This window comes from Narcine bancroftii, chromosome 6 (genome assembly GCF_036971445.1).
Source record: "Narcine bancroftii isolate sNarBan1 chromosome 6, sNarBan1.hap1, whole genome shotgun sequence".
Lineage (NCBI taxonomy): Eukaryota > Metazoa > Chordata > Chondrichthyes > Torpediniformes > Narcinidae > Narcine > Narcine bancroftii.
The window spans coordinates 146,820,014-146,838,612 of NC_091474.1; positions in this window are offsets into that span (position 1 = coordinate 146,820,014).

The following is an 18,599-nucleotide window of genomic DNA, read 5'->3' on the forward strand; positions in this document are numbered from 1 at the left end:
AGATTCAGGTAATTGAAAAGTTTTATAAATTTGCTGTATTACATTCTTATAAATAGAAGATATATCAACATAAAAAGTTTTATAAAATTCTATAGAGAACCCATCTTCACCGGGTGCCTTTCCATTTGGCATATCTCTTATAGCCATTTCAATTTCATTTTCTGTAAAAGATTTATCCAACTCTTGTCTATCTTCTTGATTCAGCTGTGGCAAATTAATATTTTTCAAAAAAGAATCAATTGCATCTTCACTTACATCTTTACACTCAGACGTATATAATTTTTAATAAAAATTGCAAAATTCCTCATTAATTTCTTTTTGTCTAAAAGTAATACCCGATTTTTTTCTAATTACTGGTATAATCCTGGATAATTGTTCTTTTTTTAACTGCCATGATAAAACTTTATGAGCTTTCTCGCCCCATTCATAAAACTTATGTTTAGTTCGACTCATTAAACATTCAAATCGATATGTTTGTAATTCATTATACTTTAATTTTAAATTAGTTAATTGGTTCTTTTGCATTTCAGTAGCATTTTTTAAAAATTCTTTTTCACTAACAGTTATCTTTTTCTCTAAATCTTCAATCTCTCTAATTCTCTCTTTCTTTACTTTAGATGCATAACTAATAATTTGACCTCGTAAAAAAGCTTTCATTGCGTCCCATAAAACAAAATGACTAGAAACAGAGTTAACATTATTACTAATAAAATCCTCAATTTGTTTTTTTTTAAATAACTAATAAATTCTGGTTTTTGTAATAACATAGTGTTAAATCTCCATCTTGGAGTTCTCTGAACATCTTGTGAACTCTGATATTCTAATAATAATAATGAATGATCTGAGACCAACCTTGCCTTATAATCCACAGATATAACCTTATCCTGCAAATGTGTTGAAATTAAAAAATAATCAATTCTTGAAAAGGAATTATGACGTGAAGAATAAAAAGAAAAATCGTTCTCTGTAGGGTTAAGTCTTCGCCAGATATCAACTAAATTCAAATCTTTCATCATATTAGTCACTTGTACTGCCATCTTAGATTTCTTAATTACTCTTGGATACTTGTCCAATAAAGGCTCCAATACCACATTTAAATCTCCCCCAATCATCACATTAGAATTTGTTTGTCCAAGTAATAAAGACACATCTACAATAAAAGCTGTATCTTCAACATTTGGAGCATAAACATCAAGCAGAGTCCAAGCCTCATTAAAAATTGTACAATTCAGTTTTAATAATCTTCCTCCATTTTTCTCTTCATTCTGTAACTGAAATTGTAAATTTTTAAGCACCAGAATTGCCACTCCTTTCACCTTTGAATTAAATGAAGAATAGAAAACTTGTCCAACCCATTCACGTTTAAGTTTCAAATGTTCCTTATCTGTTAAACGAGTTTCCTGCAAAAAAGCCACATCAACTTTTAATTTTTTTAAGTAAGCAAGTACTTTCTTATGCTTAATAGGATTATTTAAACCCTGAACATTAAGAGAGGCAAATTTAAGTTTAGACATTACTTACAATAACACAAAGAAAAAGAGAAGGAGAAAAAAAAAGAAAAGAAAAAAAAGGAAAAAAAAGAAAAACACCCCTCCCCTTATCCCCTCCTAAAACTACAAAAAGAGAAAAAAAAATTAAAGATAATAATAAAAAAAACCCACTCCTTAATCCAAAAATTAATGAAAACAAAACAGGTAGGAGGTTGCAACCACCTCCTCCTGTCTCAACCGCTCAATGCGGTAACTCCCACAAGGTAATGGGTGTGAGATAACTCACAAGTAGCTGATGACTTCTGGAAAATGATGCCCGCCCAGCTCCCTCTCCCAACTCCCATTTCACATTAAACTATCATCATTATCTGAAATCTTCTCAGAAAGAATTTTTTAAAAATCAACTTTATCACTCCGACCACCATTGTTTCCATTTCTTCTTGGAATTCGGTTTCCATCTTGCGTCTCCACTCTCCTTGGAGACCGTGGTGGACTACGTCTTTCCTGAAATTGCATAATTGGCAACAATTGAGCAAAGTCCATAGCTTCCTTAGGATTATCAAACAATTTTGGTTGATAGCCATCTTGAAAAATCTTCAATACTGCAGGGTATCTAAATGTTGCTTTATATCCTTTTTTCCACAACACTTCTTTCACAGGATTAAATTCACATCGTTGAGACATAACTTCTTGATTCAAATCCGGGTAAAAAAAAACACGATTGTTCTGAACCATCAGGGGAGATCTTCTTTGTTGTGCGTTTCTTATAGCCACACGCAAAATTGTCTCTCTATCATAATAATTTAAACAACGAATCAGAACAGGTCTTGGATTTTGTCCTGAAAAAGGATTTCTTCTCAAAGCTCTATGGGCACATTCCAATATTAAGACTTCCAGAAACTTATCTTGTCCTAACACTTGTGGAATCCATTCAGTGAAAAATTTTCTTGGATCTGATCCTTCTATATCTTCTGGCAAACCAACAATTTTTATATTATTCCGTCTAGATTGATTCTCCAAATAATCAACCTTTTTCGCTAAAGTTTTATTCTGAATTTGTAAAGTTTCAATTGTTTTATTTACATCTTGTATTTGATCTTGTACCTCGACTATGCCTTGGTCACAAACATCAAGTCTTTCACTCGTTTCAAGCTTAAAAGCTCCATAATCAACCATCTGTTGGGTATTAATGTCCACTAAAGTATTAAGCTTAGTATTAACTTGAACTAAAGCCTTACCTATTTCTTTTATTGTAGAGGATAACTTAGATTCAAGATTCTTAATAAGCATATCTACTGGAATAGATTCAGGCACAGTAGGATTCTGCTGTTTCTGTATAGCCAAAGGGTCTTCTATTCCTTCCCTTGATTTAACTGCTTTTCTTACAGTATGACTGCATGTGGAAACCCCTGCCACAACCTCCTCAGCAAGTATCTGGAGGCTGATGGCCAGGGTTTTCCTTAACCCATATTATATCAAATGCCTTCATTACATCGATGTCTGTTGAAGTCTTCATTACTGGTGGTGCATTTTGCAGCGCCACCGCTACATCAATCGGTAGACGTCTTTTCAGAGTCGGGTCTTCAGCTGGCAGCGTCCCAGCTGTTCTAGCTGTCAAAGATTCACTGACAGTGCTCACAGCGGGCATTGATTCACGCACACACGCCTGGCTAGCCCTTTGTTCCAAGGGCTGCCGGGCGCCATCTTTAAAGAGCCCTACTGATAAAGAGCGGAGCTCCATTGCCGAATCTTGTACCTCTCTTCCTCGATCCATTCCACGCTGAGTCCTGGCTTCTTGTAAACAGGTAGGCTCAGATAACCTCGGAAAATGCAGTTCCTTAACGATCTGTTGCCGTTTTTTTTTTACTTCTTTTCAGCAGTTGTACCATTAGAAACTAATTCAACACCTCTATCTATTTCTAAACTTTTAAAAAGTTTTAACGGCCACTTATAGACAAAACAATAACAAAGAGTCAGGAGAGGACTGGAAGGCACGTCTGTTCCTTACACCATCTTGCCACGCCCCGCCAAAGGGGCTTTGTGATTAGTAAAGGATTGCTTAAGGTGGTAGGTGGGTGGAAAGAAATAAATTTGAAAACCACTGTTTTAATCATGCCTCATTGACGTTATGTGTATGGTTTCATTACTCCAAAGGAAATGGGCCAATGAGAATTTTTCTCAAGCAAAATATTTTGGTAATAATTGGGTCTAGAGCAGTGGTTCTCAACCTTCCCTTCCCACTCACATCCCACCTTAAGCAATCCCTTACTAATCACAGAGCACCAGTGACATAGAGAGTGGTATGTGAGTAGAAAGAAAAAGGTTGGGAACCACTGGTTTAGAAAATTAGAGAAGAGCAGAGTGAGCTGCCTCAAAGACTATCATCAACAGGACTCACATCTACTGTGATGTAAGACTTTAAGAGGTTGGTTATGACCAGAATTCATTCATTCCCAAGTAAAGACCTGGACCCACTGCAATTGTTCCATAGCAGATGCAATCTCACTGGCTCTCCACTCAGCCCTAGATCACCTGGACAGCAGCATGTACATTTGGCTGATTCTCATTGATTACAGCTCTGCTTTCAACACCATCATCCCCTCAATATTGGTCAGCAAATTTCAAAACCTTGGGCTCTGCTCTTCCCTCTGCAATTGGATCCTTGACCTCATCATTGGAAGACCTCAGTCAGTGTGGATCGGTAACAGCATCTCCTCACACAATCAACACAGGTGCACCTTAAGGATGCATGCTTAGCCCACTCCTGTGGCTAGGTGCAATTCAAATGCCATCTACAAATTTGCTGATGACACCATGCTTATTGGCAGTCACACATGGCAATGGGAAAGCATATAGGAGTGAGATAGATCAGTTGGATGGTGTCACAACAACAACCTTGCACTCAATATTAGCAAAACTGACCTGGAACTCAGCACCTACCTCTGTAATTGAATCCTCAATTTCTTGACCACAATAAGTGAACAATGGAGACAGCACCTCCTCCACACTAATGCTCTCCGCTAGTGTACTCACCCCCTTACTACACTCTTCAATGTTGCGTGGCACAATTCTGCTCTAACTTCATTTACAATTTTGTCGTGACACAACCTTTGAAGTTTGGATCTCAAACAATGACAAGATGGAGTACAGAAAGGAAATAGAGAGCTTAGTGGCATGATGCCAGTACAGCAATCACTTGCTCAAGTCATTAGAATGAAGGAACTCATCACTGACATCAGGAATGGGGTGGAGCTCACGACCTTGTCTGCATCACTGTCATTGGGTGGAGATAGTAGAGAGCCTTAAAATTCAAGTTATAAATATCACTGACAATTTATTCTAGTCCAACCACAGATGCTATGGCCAAGAAAGCCCACATACTCATTTACTATCTTAGAAGACTAAGGAAATTCTCTTACTGATTTGTATAAATGCACCACAGAAAGAATCTTGCCCAGATACATCACAGCTTGGTATGGAAATAGCTCTGTCAAGACTGCAAGAAACTGCAGAGTAATGTGGACACAGCTCAGGCCATTACATAAACCGACCTCTCCTCTGTTGATTCCATTTATACTTCCTGCTGTCTCAGAGAAGCAGCTAACATATTAAAGGATTCATCTCACCCCACTCATAATCTCTTCTCTTCCTTTTTGTCAGGTAGAAATGTGCCACCAGATTCAAGGACAGGTTTCTTCTCACTGTTATCAGACTCATGAACAGACTTCTAATACATAAAAGATGACCTCTTGTTCTCACAAAATTATATCAAAGTGGACCTTGCACTTTTTTTTAACCACATGTTACTGCATTCACCACTTTTGTTTCATTTTTGCACAACCTATTGTAATTAAGAATATATTGACTTGCTTGGAGAGCATGCTAAAAAGTTTTGCATTGTATCTCAGTGCATATGACAATAATTAAAAAAATCAGTTCACTTCAATGTGAAACAGTGAAAAATATGAGTACCTGTATTATCTTTTGAGAAACTTCTGTATTACAATACGCAAAAATGAATTTGATCTCAGAGTAATTACATGCGTATTTGTATATATTATTTTCAGGAAGTAGATTTAGAGATAGAGTAATAGAACATTTCATTTGTCCACTCCTTGTCCACCCACATGTATAAATTTATCCTCCATATGTGGGATTATAATAACATCCTTAATAATTGCTGTCACCAGACAACAGTAAAGTAATATAAAAGGCGTTATACTTGACAGTTCTAATGCCTGCACAAAAGGCAAAAGAACGTTGACAGTGTTATTAATGCCAGGAAGAGATAACCATATATTGTGACAAAAATGGCCCAATTTTCATTTTCTCTGAATTCAAAGATTAAAGATTTATGGAATAGATTGTTTTGAACTTTTAAACTTCACCCACACAACTTGTTTTTGAACTTAATTGTGCTGATCCAGTACTGAGAAAATACAGCTGGTGGATTCTCCTGTGGGTTAACTCCGTGGACAGAATTCTCAGTGCGTTTCTAAATTACATGGCATTCTACTGTTGTACAATTCAAAGACATTTGACAGAATATCATTATTTTCTAGATCCAGATGTAATTAAACCAGGGCTAATAAACAGAAGATTATCAAACAATGATCATCTACGAGCAAGATCCTCGCTACCATGTTCCTCTTATTCCTCTTGCTCCTGTTTCAATTTGTGGCCCTCAACCTCTGGGTCTTTGCTGCTCTTCCTACAGCTTCTGTTACAGTTTACAAAGTGGTGCATGATTTAGAAGAGGATAGACAATTCCACAATATTTGGCATGTATTTCAAGGCAACTCTGCATAGATACTGCCAATGGAATTTCTTCTTCAGCAGATCTTTAGTCTTTTTTCACTTCTACCTAGTCATTATATTTGCTCAGTTGGTGCAGTTGGAGGGAACATTCTCAAGTGTATTTTCAAGAGATATTCTGAATGTACGAGTGCTTTTGCATGTTATAATGGTTTTGAAAATACATCAATAGTCTGAGTAGCCAGAGTTGTAGAGGGAAATACTTGTCCTCCAGAATCTATCCTTCCAGGCAGTGGTGATGACTGAAATCATCTGGCAGTGGGACAATTGTGATAGCTGTTTGGGATGACCCTGTGCTGCATAGGTTTAGCATTAAAATGAGTTAAGAGTGGTCCAGACATGAGAATAAGGCAGGATGAATTCTTGCAGCATTCCATGTACTGCCTTAGAAACCTAAGCAAGTACATGAATGGATTGCTCGTCAAGGAGGTCCAGTTAAGATGTGGTGTAGTTGAAGACCCTACAAGAGAAGATTGTTCACTGATGGGCATTTCTGCAGTGAGGCCTCTGACCAATCATGAATGGCCAACCCCTAGTCACAGTGACATTTCTGGAGTATATTCTGTGGACTTTGATGGGTATTTGAGTGTCTAGCTAAATACTGATGAAAGCAACAAATACACACATGACTGGTTGGATATTGTACCCTTGAGCTCCATTATATATCAGGAAGGGTACAGATGGTGATCTCATCTCGCATGTAACTGGTGGGAAAAATAAACTCAGGCTAGGTTGACCTGGAGATGCACGGCCCCATTTCACAATGGGCACAAGCAGTTCCAGGTGAATTTCCCCCCCCCCCAAATGATTTGCTTCTGAATTAAAGAGCACAAATTGACATTTTTAGGCTGTAGTTTTGTCTTGTTTTTGCAATGCTCCAAAAAGTCGAGATGCTTATTTATCACAACACCTTTCCTTCAAATGTAATGATGTCTCAGGAGTTTGCGGAGGAGCTAGTGGAGTTGTTCAAGTGAACCGGTATGGACTTGAAGGGCCGACATGACCTGTTTCCGTGCTGTAAACGGTTATATGGTTATGGTTATGGTCACTCAGCTCCATTATTCCTCATATATATCCTGTTAAATGTAGCACTCTTCAAGATGATCTCTGAGGCGTTTGATGGGGCATGAAGTGCTATGACCGTAGATACAAGAATTTAAGTAGTAAAACACGAAAGTCTGCAGACACCGCCGATGAAGTAAAAACACAATGCTGGAGAAACTTAGCAGGTTTAGAAACTTAGAAACTTAGTGTCCTTTATATCGCAAAGGTAAAAATACATAACTGATATTTTGGGTTTGAGTCATTCATCAAGGTAGCTTGATGAAGGCCTCAGGCCTGAAACGTCGGTAAACTTTGCTATTTAAAGGACACTGTTTGACCTGCTGAGTTTCTCCAGGATTGTGTTTTTAATGGAATTATAGTACCATGTAAACATCACCACCAGCTCCTTCTCACTAAAGGAGACACTGAACAAGATTCAAGATTCCAGATTCAATTTATTGTCATGTAATAAAGATAACTGGAATGAGCTTGCTTAAAATGAGAAATGAAAATTAATCTGAATACCTTCATTTGTTTGAGATTATTCCTTCAGTTATTGTTCAATAGCATTTTCAAGAGACATGAAGAGTGTGAGAGTGGTTTTGTATGTTAGAGTGCTTTATGAGTACCTATCAACTCTACGGTTTTATTTATTTGGTGTCAAATGAAGTTTCTATAATAATAAAACTCAGAACATTCATTTACAAGATGACAGTGACAGTTAAAATTGTTACCAAAAATCACACGTCATTTATCATGTTACATTATCAGGTTAAAACTGATAAAAGTCCTATTCAATAATAACGGATTGTCATACTCAAATTATCAGTAATTGCATGCTCATTTCCCATAAAATAACACACCAAGGAATATTATTCCCTTGAAATAAGGGAAACAAAAAGGAATTCTGTGGTGACCTGAAAGCAAGAGGTTATCATCTGGAAAACCTTGATGGGGCAAGTTTCTTCAGCAAGTCACTGAAGTGGCTGATTAAAAAGGAATCAGTTGTGGGTGTCCAGCGAACAACAAATTTCTCTCTAAAAAGTGTCAAGAACCTTCCTGAACGGTAACCATTTACCTTTCAAGCACCAAAGCCTGGTGAAATTCATAGATGTTAAATTCTGTGCACATTATAAGAATTGCCTGCAACTAGTGAATTTGGAGGAGTGAGAAGTGAGATTGGACTGTGAATTAAAGAACTTTTCTGAACTTATACACACATTACATGCATGTGTGCTTAGAATTAGAAGGAGGTTAAGTTAGATTAATTTAAGTTAAATAGTAATAAGTTAAAGTTTGATCCTGTTTTCATATTTAAAGATAATTAAAAGCAACTTTTGTTTAAGTAATAATTTGTCTTGGTAAATTTCTATTGCTGCTGTGTTTTGGGTCCTCTGGGCCCATAATATTGGACCAAGTGAACTTCAAGATTCAAGATTCAATTTATTGTCATGTAATTAAAAACACTGTCATATTACATGAAAGTGCCTTTTATTTGCTGTAAGGCAGACAGATTTGCCATTGGCAGAAATTTCATGAAGCGCTTCTTACAGTTAGAAAAGGAGAAGCAAAAGAGTGTTCCCCCCCAGAGTCACCATATCCATTGATTCGCCTTCAGCATTCCCACAGCCTCTGCAACCACATGGAGTCCAGTCCAAACCATTGGCAACCCGAGCTCCAGATCTGACCCTCCAATATGATTAGGAACCCTCCAGTACCCTCAACACTCTCTCGCATTCCAGTTCCGATACCTGGTATTCTTTCAGCCACATTTGAGCCAGTCTTCAGCAGTCTGCAGCCTGGTACGAGTCCCTTGACTGCAGTCTCCAGCATCCATGGGTTCCTCTCCTCGAGTCACCAGAAGCCTGTAAGTCCTTCAGCCACAGAACCCCTCATTGGTCTGCTGCCTTGGTTACCATCCCATGGGTCAACTCCTCTGCTTCTCCTTCTCAGACATTGGGTGGTCTCCCTGTTTTCAGGTGCCCTGCACCAGACCTTTGCTATCCCAGAGTCTGCAACCCCTCGTGGCTGCTGCCGATCATAGGTGCCACCATCTTGGGCGAGACCCTGAGGTGGCGGGATTTTAAATAAAGCTACCATATTTAACAGGCTGTTTAAAGCCTGTACAGAGCTGATAGCTCTGGGTAGTTAGCTCCGTGGGAGCGCTGTGTCTCTGCTCCCTGCTCTCTGTGGGTCCAGATCAACAGTAGCCTGCTGTTACAGGAGTTCCGGGAGCACAGCCTTTTTTTACTGAATTTGAGATCGAGGTGAAAGTATGGAAAATAAACCACATGAACTACCATCCATTACTAGGTAACAAGTTACACACACTATGTTACAAAAGTAATAATCCATTATGTCTTTGGCTTGGCTTCGCGGACGAAGATTTATGGAGGGGGTAAAAAGTCCACGTCAGCTGCAGGCTCGTTTGTGGCTGACAAGTCCGATGCGGGACAGGCAGACACGATTGCAGCGGTTGCAAGGGAAAATTGGTTGGTTGGGGTTGGGTGTTGGGTTTTTCCTCCTTTGCCTTTTGTCAGTGAGGTGGGCTCTGCGGTCTTCTTCAAAGGAGGTTGCTGCCCGCCAAACTGTGAGGCGCCAAGATGCACGGTTTGAGGCGTTATCAGCCCACTGGCGGTGGTCAATGTGGCAGGCACCAAGAGATTTCTTTAGGCAGTCCTTGTACCTTTTCTTTGGTGCACCTCTGTCACGGTGGCCAGTGGAGAGCTCGCCATATAACACGATCTTGGGAAGGCGATGGTCCTCCATTCTGGAGACGTGACCCATCCAGCGCAGCTGGATCTTCAGCAGCGTGGACTCGATGCTGTCGACCTCTGCCATCTCGAGTACTTCGACGTTAGGGGTGTAAGCGCTCCAATGGATGTTGAGGATGAAGCGGAGACAACGCTGGTGGAAGCGTTCTAGGAGCCGTAGGTGATGCATTATGTATTTACTACACAAGGCCACAATAATGAATAGAAGGCAGCAGGTGGCTGGATATGATGAAACACATGGTTCTAAACATGATTAGATTAATGGGTGAAAATAATTGTGGCGAGCCAAGGGATGATGTTCTGTTAAGATATGAGGTTATGAATGATTGGGTGCAGAAATGTGATTAAGTCAGGACCATAATATAAAAAAGGGCAGAGCCTCATAGCAACAGGCATTTCAGAGTCCAGGCTTTGATTTGTCTCAGCTTCTGTTTGAAAATAAAGGCTTAAACTTTTCTGAAGTATTCTCCACATTTCCTGATTCATTTGTGGACATCAAAAAACCACTACAGAATTTGGCACTGTGAGCAGGGTTGGAAAGAGACTCATCAGAAAAGAGGTGGCTGGTCGAAAGCGCTTCCCAGCTCCTTGGGGATGTTCTCGGTACCAACTGATAAAGGGTGGCCACCCGCAAAAAAGGTAAGTGGTTTTTGCTTTGAATTTGGACTAAAATCTGTTGGGAATGGGAGGTCTCCGGGCACACAGAAGTGCCAAATGACAATCAGAGTGTCTCTCTGATCCAAAGAATCTGCTGACAAATTGACCTAAAAGGAGGTTTGGAGAATTGATCAGGAAAACTGTGCAATGGGGTGAGTAGTAATAAGGGGTAGAGTTTGATTAAAGGAAAAATTTCACGTGGTGTTGGTAAGTCCTCGTGGATTCCACCCTAAGTGAGTAAGGGTTCGAAAAGTCGAGGCATCCTGCAGATACCACCCTAAATCAGTAAGGGTCTGCACAGACAGAACAGGTATGTTAGATAAAATTGGGACCAATTGGATAATATAAAACCACAAAGTGTTAGGGAATAAGTAGAAGTAGCATAATATAGCATAGTGACTGTAACGAGTGGACAGGACAGAAATAAAGACCATGACTAGACTGAATGACAGTGTGTTGAACAAAATAGCACAATGAATAAAGCAACTGCAGTTGATTCTGAAAAATGGGAGAGAAAAACAAAAAAAAGCTGTCAACCCAGTGGCCAAGGGAAGGTACCTTCGACATATACATGTGTAATGGAATGGAAGCACTGATCAAAAATTATGTCTAAAGATATGATCTCCAAAATATGAGAATGAAACAGAGAGCAGGAGGTGGAAATTCTGAAGCTTTTCAGGACAGGAGAGAGGCTGGGGAAAGTATGTCCGGCAGTGAGGATAACTGAAGAAAAAAGTAAAAAACTGGAGAAACTGCCTGAGCAGGAGGAGATTTAGGAAAAGAGACCGACATTATGTGGAGTAAATGTAGCTCAGTGTTCTTATTATTCACCCTTGATACAGGGATTTAGGGGTGTGATTTACTTTGTATGTAGAATAATAATATAACCTTTTAGTTCATCTTGTTTTCTCCAATGTATAAAAGTTGATGCATCCCTTTGTTGAATAGAAATCTCCGGAGACTGCTTTCAAGGTTGAAAGAAGTAAGGGTTCTCTCAGGTTAACTTGGGTGTCCAATAAAAAGTTAACTGCACCAGTTCTGTGAGCTGTGTTCTTTGCATCGGGAAGTGGCACCTTCAATACATTTGGCAAACCAGCCAGGAGTCCAAGATTGAGGAATGCTTACTGGAAGGTGTCAGTGACCAGCTGGACTAGTATCTAAAGACTAAAGAATGGGCCCATGGGACACTTTTTCTTAAGGTGTTAGATCAATTGATCTCTCCCTCCCTATAGCATAATTCTGATGGACTCCAGATGAACTAAGAGCATCGCAATCCGAGCACAAAGAGGATAAGGGCTTGAGGATTTGCCCAGTGAGGGAATAAAAATACTGCCCAACATAACATGTTGTCCTAGTTCTGATGACCTGCCTTAGACTGATTAAGAGGGAAAATCCCCCACACAAAGGTCAGGACCCTGAAGTGGGCGCAGAGGAACAAAAGGACTACAAGGGACAAGTGTGTGATAAATTAGGGTAAAATGTCAAAAGTGAGTGATGTGGTGACCCTGGGACAGCCAATATGTTATTTATATCTGAAGTATGGTAGAAATTTAAATTGGACAGTAAGTTGTGCAACTCAGAAAAAGGTAGGAAGTGAGCAGGAGGCCAGAAAAGGGCTGGCCAGGTAAATTTATGATAGAGTTAAAAATATATCAGAAAAGAGACTGTTCCCATCCATGTTCCAATTACACGGAGCAGGAGGAAGAATTTATAATGGTAGTAATACGGCCGTGGCAAAACAACCAATGTGGTAAAAAGAATAAGAGCTGGAGCGATAATGGGAGCCACAGGGGAGGAAACTTTAGGGATCTCAATTACATGTCTGGAATATTGCTTGGTAATCAAAGAAAAGTTAATCATGTATGGCAGCTCCCGCCCTGTCTGTGCAGTATATATTTTTTTAAGGCTGAAATTAAACTTTTCTCCACATAGGATGTGTAATAAAAATTTAATTTAAATAATGAACAGAGCAGCACCAGCTACAGAACGTGAAACTGATTTAGCATTTGAGATTAAAGATATGATAATTACGATTAAAATGGTAACACATTCTCTCAGGAGCCAAATGGTTAACGAACAGAAGGTGAAAGAATAAAACCCGGGGACCTGATGTCAGGCTGAGTGACCTGATTCTTGCAGAATGAAGAGTATGAGGAATCAAAAGGTTCCTTGTGGGCAAGGCCACCCCATATGTACCCTAGCAGCCACAGTGTCCAGACCTGTGTCTCACTAGTTATGGTAAAGAAGAAGGTTTCTGACTTAGCTTTGATGTAAAATTAAGCTGCTGTTATAAACGGTCCCTTCATCGTTTATTCAGAAAGTGATTGGACGTTCAGTGAAAATGAGGTGGTAAAGTTCAGTGAATTGGAAGTCATTTAAGAAATGGAGGGTATAAGAGGCCTCACGAATATAGATAGGGAGGGATTGGACCAGGGCAGAAAAAATGGAGTTGAGGTAAGATTATATTAGTTCAGTGGGGCAGCAGCATGCGGAAACAATAGGTTTACCTGAATAATTGAGTTCATTCATCTTAGGTAGATTGTAATTGTCAACAAACTTAATTTTTTTGTGATTTTGAATGAGCTGAACGAAATACAAGTTTCTGCAGTAACACAACAGTAGCACAGGAAATTAATATTAAAGAGGATTTTTCATTTTGATTTTGCTATGTAACCTCTAGTTATGATTAAATAACCTTACACTCAATGTTAGCAACACTCAGGAAGGGGAAACCAGGAGAACACAAACCAGTCCTCATTGAGGGGTCAACAGAGGAGAGGATAAAGAACTTAAATTTCCTGGGTGTTAACATCTCTGAATATCTATCCCAAGGCCATCACGTTGATATAATCATGAAGAAGGATTGCCAGCAGCTATACGTCATGAGGAGTTCGAGGAGATTTCATATGTCACCCAAGACTCTTGAAAATTTCTACAGATGTACCATGGAGAGGATTCTGACTGGTTGCATCACTGGTATGTAGTTGCCAATGCACAGGACAGGAAGAGGCTGTAGAGAGTTGTGAATTCGGCCAGCACCATCATGGGCATTAGTCTTCGCTCCATTAAGGACATCTGCAAAGAGGCGATGTTGCAAGAAAGCAGCTTACATCATTAAGTACCCGCATCATCCAGGCCAAGCCATCTTCTCACTGCTACCATCAGAAAGGCGCAGAAGCCTGAAGACGAGCATTGAATGTTATAAAAACAGCTTCTTCCTCTTCGCCATCAGTTTTCAGAATGGACAATGAACCATAGACACAACTTCACTTTTTTCTCTTCTTTTGCACCAATTTATTATTTTTAAATAGTGTATTTATGGAAATTTAATTTATAGCAATTTTTGTACCTATAATGCATAATACTGCTACACTAAAACAAATTTTTGTGACACGTTCATGACAATAAACCTGATTCTAATTGCAAAGATCTAGGAGCTAAGAGGGCATAGATAAATAACGATTCCCAACAGAAGTATTCCAACAAAGATTTTACACAGTAATGAGACTGTTGACTTCTCCACTCTCCAGCCTGCTCTCCAACGATACTACAATCTTGATTAAGTGTAGCTGGTAAGCAAATAAAGTTTTTTTTCTGGATCTTATTTAACACAGCAAATTGTTGGTGACTGGTTCTTGACCCTTTGCCTTGCATGAAATATTTTCTCCTTATTGGCCTATCATTGTGTTCATATTTTTAGGGAAGGCATTCGTAATATAATTCCATGTTAGGACTGAGGTGATTTCATTCAGTAGAAACACTCAGCAGGTTAAACAGCATCACTGGAATAGACCCAACTAACATTTTAGATCCAAGAACTCAGAAAACAATAACTTTCAGGTAGCAGGGATGGTGTGGGAAGGGAACATGTGGATCAAAGGAAGTATTTCCAACAGGTTAGGAGCTGATGACCTTGAGTCACAGAGTCATGGAGTAATACGGCATGGAAACAACCCTTCAGCACAACTTGCCATTCAGAACAGATTGCCCATCTGAGCTAGTCCCTCTTGGCCCATGTTCCTCTAATCTTCCTCTATACATGTACCTGTCCAAATATCATTTACATATTGTAATTGGGTTCACCTCCACCACTTCCTCTGGCAACTTGTTCCATAAATGCACCATTCTTTGTGTAAAAAAATAATTGCCCTTCAGGTCCCTTTTATATCTCCCCCACCTTAAACCTATGCCCTCTAAATTTAGATTTGCTATTCCTGGGGAAATGACTGTAACCTTTCACCTTATCTTTTCTCTCATTATTTTATATGCCTTTATAAGATCACCTCTCAGTCTCCTTCAGTCCAGGAGATAAAGTCCTAGCCTATCCAGTTTCTCCTTATTACTAAAGCCTTTCAGTCCCAGTGGTATCCTGGTGAATCTTTTTTTGCATCCCTGCCAGAACATGCACACAGTATTCCAAATGTGGCCTTAGCAACATCTTGCGCAGTAGTAACATGATGACAAACACTTGTTCTCAGACCCCCTAACCGATGAATGCAAGTGTGCGACATGCCTCCCTTACCACCTTGTCTACCTGTGTTACGAAAGGTGGCAGTTAAGTTGTGGTTAAGCTTCATTGTAATGTGTTTCCAAAATTAAGTCCATGGGAAATGCTAGCAGGTCAGCCTATGCAATTAAACATAAAAAAATAAAAACAGAGTTAAAATTATTATAAATACAGCAGACTAACAGAACCTTCTGGCCCACGAGCCCATGGTACATAATTACACCCCATTGACTTACAACCCCGGTACGTTTTGAAAGGTCGGAGGAAACTAGAGCACCTGGAGGAAACCCTCGCAGACACACAGGAAAAATGTACAAACTCCTTACAGATAGTGCCGGATTCAAACTCAGGTCACTGGTGCTGTAACAACGTTGTGCTAACTGCCACGTCAACCGTGTTGCCCTGTGAGGCAGAAATGGCCAGAGTCAGTCATTAGATGATGTTTAATTGAATCTTGAAGGCTGAAAACTGCTCAGATGGAAGATGAGGTGCTATTCTCATTGTAATAGTGCAGGAGACCACAGACACAAAGGTCCAAGTAGGAGTGGGATATGAATTAAAGTGACAGGCAACAGGAGGTTCAGGGTCCTTCTTGCAGACTGATAACGAGTGCTCTACAAAGTAATCATCCAATCTGTGTTGAGTGACTTCAATGTAGAGGAAACCACATGGTGTACATCAAATAGAGCAGCCTAGATTGAAGGATACTTTACCTGGAAATTACATTTGGATCACTGGATTATAGGAAGGCAAAAAATGAAAGGACACATGTAGCAATACTTGCCATTGCATGGGAAAATACTGCAAGATGAAAAATGATTGGTGGTAACAGAAGAGCAGAACTGGGATTGATCCCTTTGAAATGCTGAGCAAATAAGGGAGAAGAGCGGAATATGTAGCAAAAAACAAACTGTTGAAGGAACAAACTACTGGAAGGGAATCTGTACCTGGTGGTGTGAGTGAGTTAGAGTTGATGTAAATTGAGACAGGTCCAAGATGTGAAACATTAAACAATCTTCCACTTTCCATAGAGGTTGTCTGACCTGCTAAGTGTCCCAAATGCACCTCCACAATGAAAAGTCATAGACCTGGAATTCCAACATCTGTAGGGATGTTACACATCATCAAAGAAGGGTTGAGAATCCTTGATCCATTTCCTCTGTCTGCCTGATAACGTCTTGCCATAATGGAGCTCAGAGCTGAGTGCATGTTTCACGAGTCTGATATTGGACATGCAAATGAGGTGACATGCCCATCCAAGTGAACAGAGTCCATGGGCTCCGTACAGACGGTCTTGGCCTGGGACACAATGCTGACATTGTATTTACTTATCTAGCCGGTGGATTGGGAGACAGCTTTGATGGCACCACTTCAGAGATGTGAGTTGCATGCTAACAATGGTCCGTGTCCCAGAGGACAAAGGAAGGTAACGATCACTAATATCTGGCAAACTATAGCTTTGTGCCAGGTTTGAGGTCTTGCCTGATGTTGCCAAAGTCTGTGGTGGAGAACAAAAGGTGAAGATGAACTTTATCATTAATGTCTGCTTTAGCTGGATCCAAAGATATGGGAACTGATGCACGTTATCAGAGGTTGATGTTGTGTGGCAGAGGCAGCTTGGTGCTGGGCTCATGCTTTGTTGCTGTTCATTTTAAGGTTTATTTGTTCATAGATTTCAATGAGCAAGTCAAAAATAATTTAGAGTTTGGCTTCCGAACATGCATAACTATAGCTCAATGTCTGACATTGAAGTGACCTTGATTCTGGAATGAAGTTTTTAAAAAATTTTTTTTATTTTTCACACTATAAACCATATTGACCAAGATACATACAGAGATTTTTTCTTTTGAATATAGACAGTGCCATTTTCTCCCCCTTTTTCCCCCCTCCTTTCCCTCCCTCCCTCACCCCCTTTCCCATTTATTTGAAGTTTAATCTATAAGATACATTAAACCCGTTAAACAATGTTGTCACTCAATAAAAATAAACAAAAAATTTTACTGAGTCAGTTCTTTTCGTTATCTTCTCCTTCTGTCTTTTTAGGTGGTGGAAGTCTATGGTAGGATTTCTCTATTGTATTTCATGTATGGCTCCCATATTTGTTTGAATATTGTGATGTTATTTCTTAAATTATATGTTATTTTTTCTAATGGAATACATTTATTCATTTCTATGTACCATTGTTGTATTCTCAAGTTGTCTTCTAATTTCCAGGTTGACATAATACATTTTTTTGCAACAGCTAGGGCTATCATAACAAATCTTTTTTGTGCTCCATCCAAATCGAGTTAAAATTCTTTATTTCATATATTACTTAGGAGGCAGATCTCTGGGTTTTTTGGTATATTGCTTTTTGTGATTTTATTTAATATCTGGTTTAGATCTTCCAAAAATTTTTCCACTTTCTCACATGTCCAAATTGCATGAATTGTTGTTCCTGTTTTCTTTTCACAGCAAAAACATCTGTCTGATACTGTTGGGTCCCATTTATTTAACTTTTGAGGTGTGATGTATAGCCTGTGTATCCAGATATATTGTATCATGCATAACTTCATGTTTATTGTATTTCTCATAGTTCCGGAGCATAGCTTTTCCCATGTTTCATTCTTTATCTTTATGTTTAGATCTTGTTCCCATTTTTGTTTAGGTTTACCGTTTGTTTCCTCGTTCTCCTTTTCTTGCAGTTTGATGTACATGTTTGTTATAAATTTTTAAATTATCATTGTGTCTGTAATCACATATTCAAAATTGCTTCCTTCTGGTAACCTCAGACTGTTTCCCAATTTGTCCTTCAAGTAGGTTTTCAGTTGGTGGTATGCAAACATTGTATCGTGAGTTATATTATATTTATCCTTCATTTGTTCAAAGGATAATAATTTATTTCCCGAAAAACAATTTTCTATTCTTTTGATCCCTTTTCTCTCCCATTCTCTGAAGGAAAGGTTATCTATTGTGAAAGGGATTAGTTGATTTTGCGTCAATATTAGTTTTGATAGTTGGTAATTTGTTTTATTCCTTTCTACGTGAATCTTCTTCCGAATGTTGAGCAGATGATGCAATACCGGTGAATGCCTACGTTGCAACAATTTTTCATCCCATTTATATAGTATATGTTCAGATATCTTCTCCCTTATTTTATCTAGTTCTAATCTGGTCCAATCTGGTTTTTCCCTTGTTTGATAAAGTTCTGATAGGTATCTTAATTGTGCAGCTCTATAATAATTCTTAAAGTTTGGTAGTTGTAAGCCTCCTTGTATGTACCATTCTGTTAATTTATCTAGTGCTATCCTCAGTTTTCTCCCTTTCCATAAG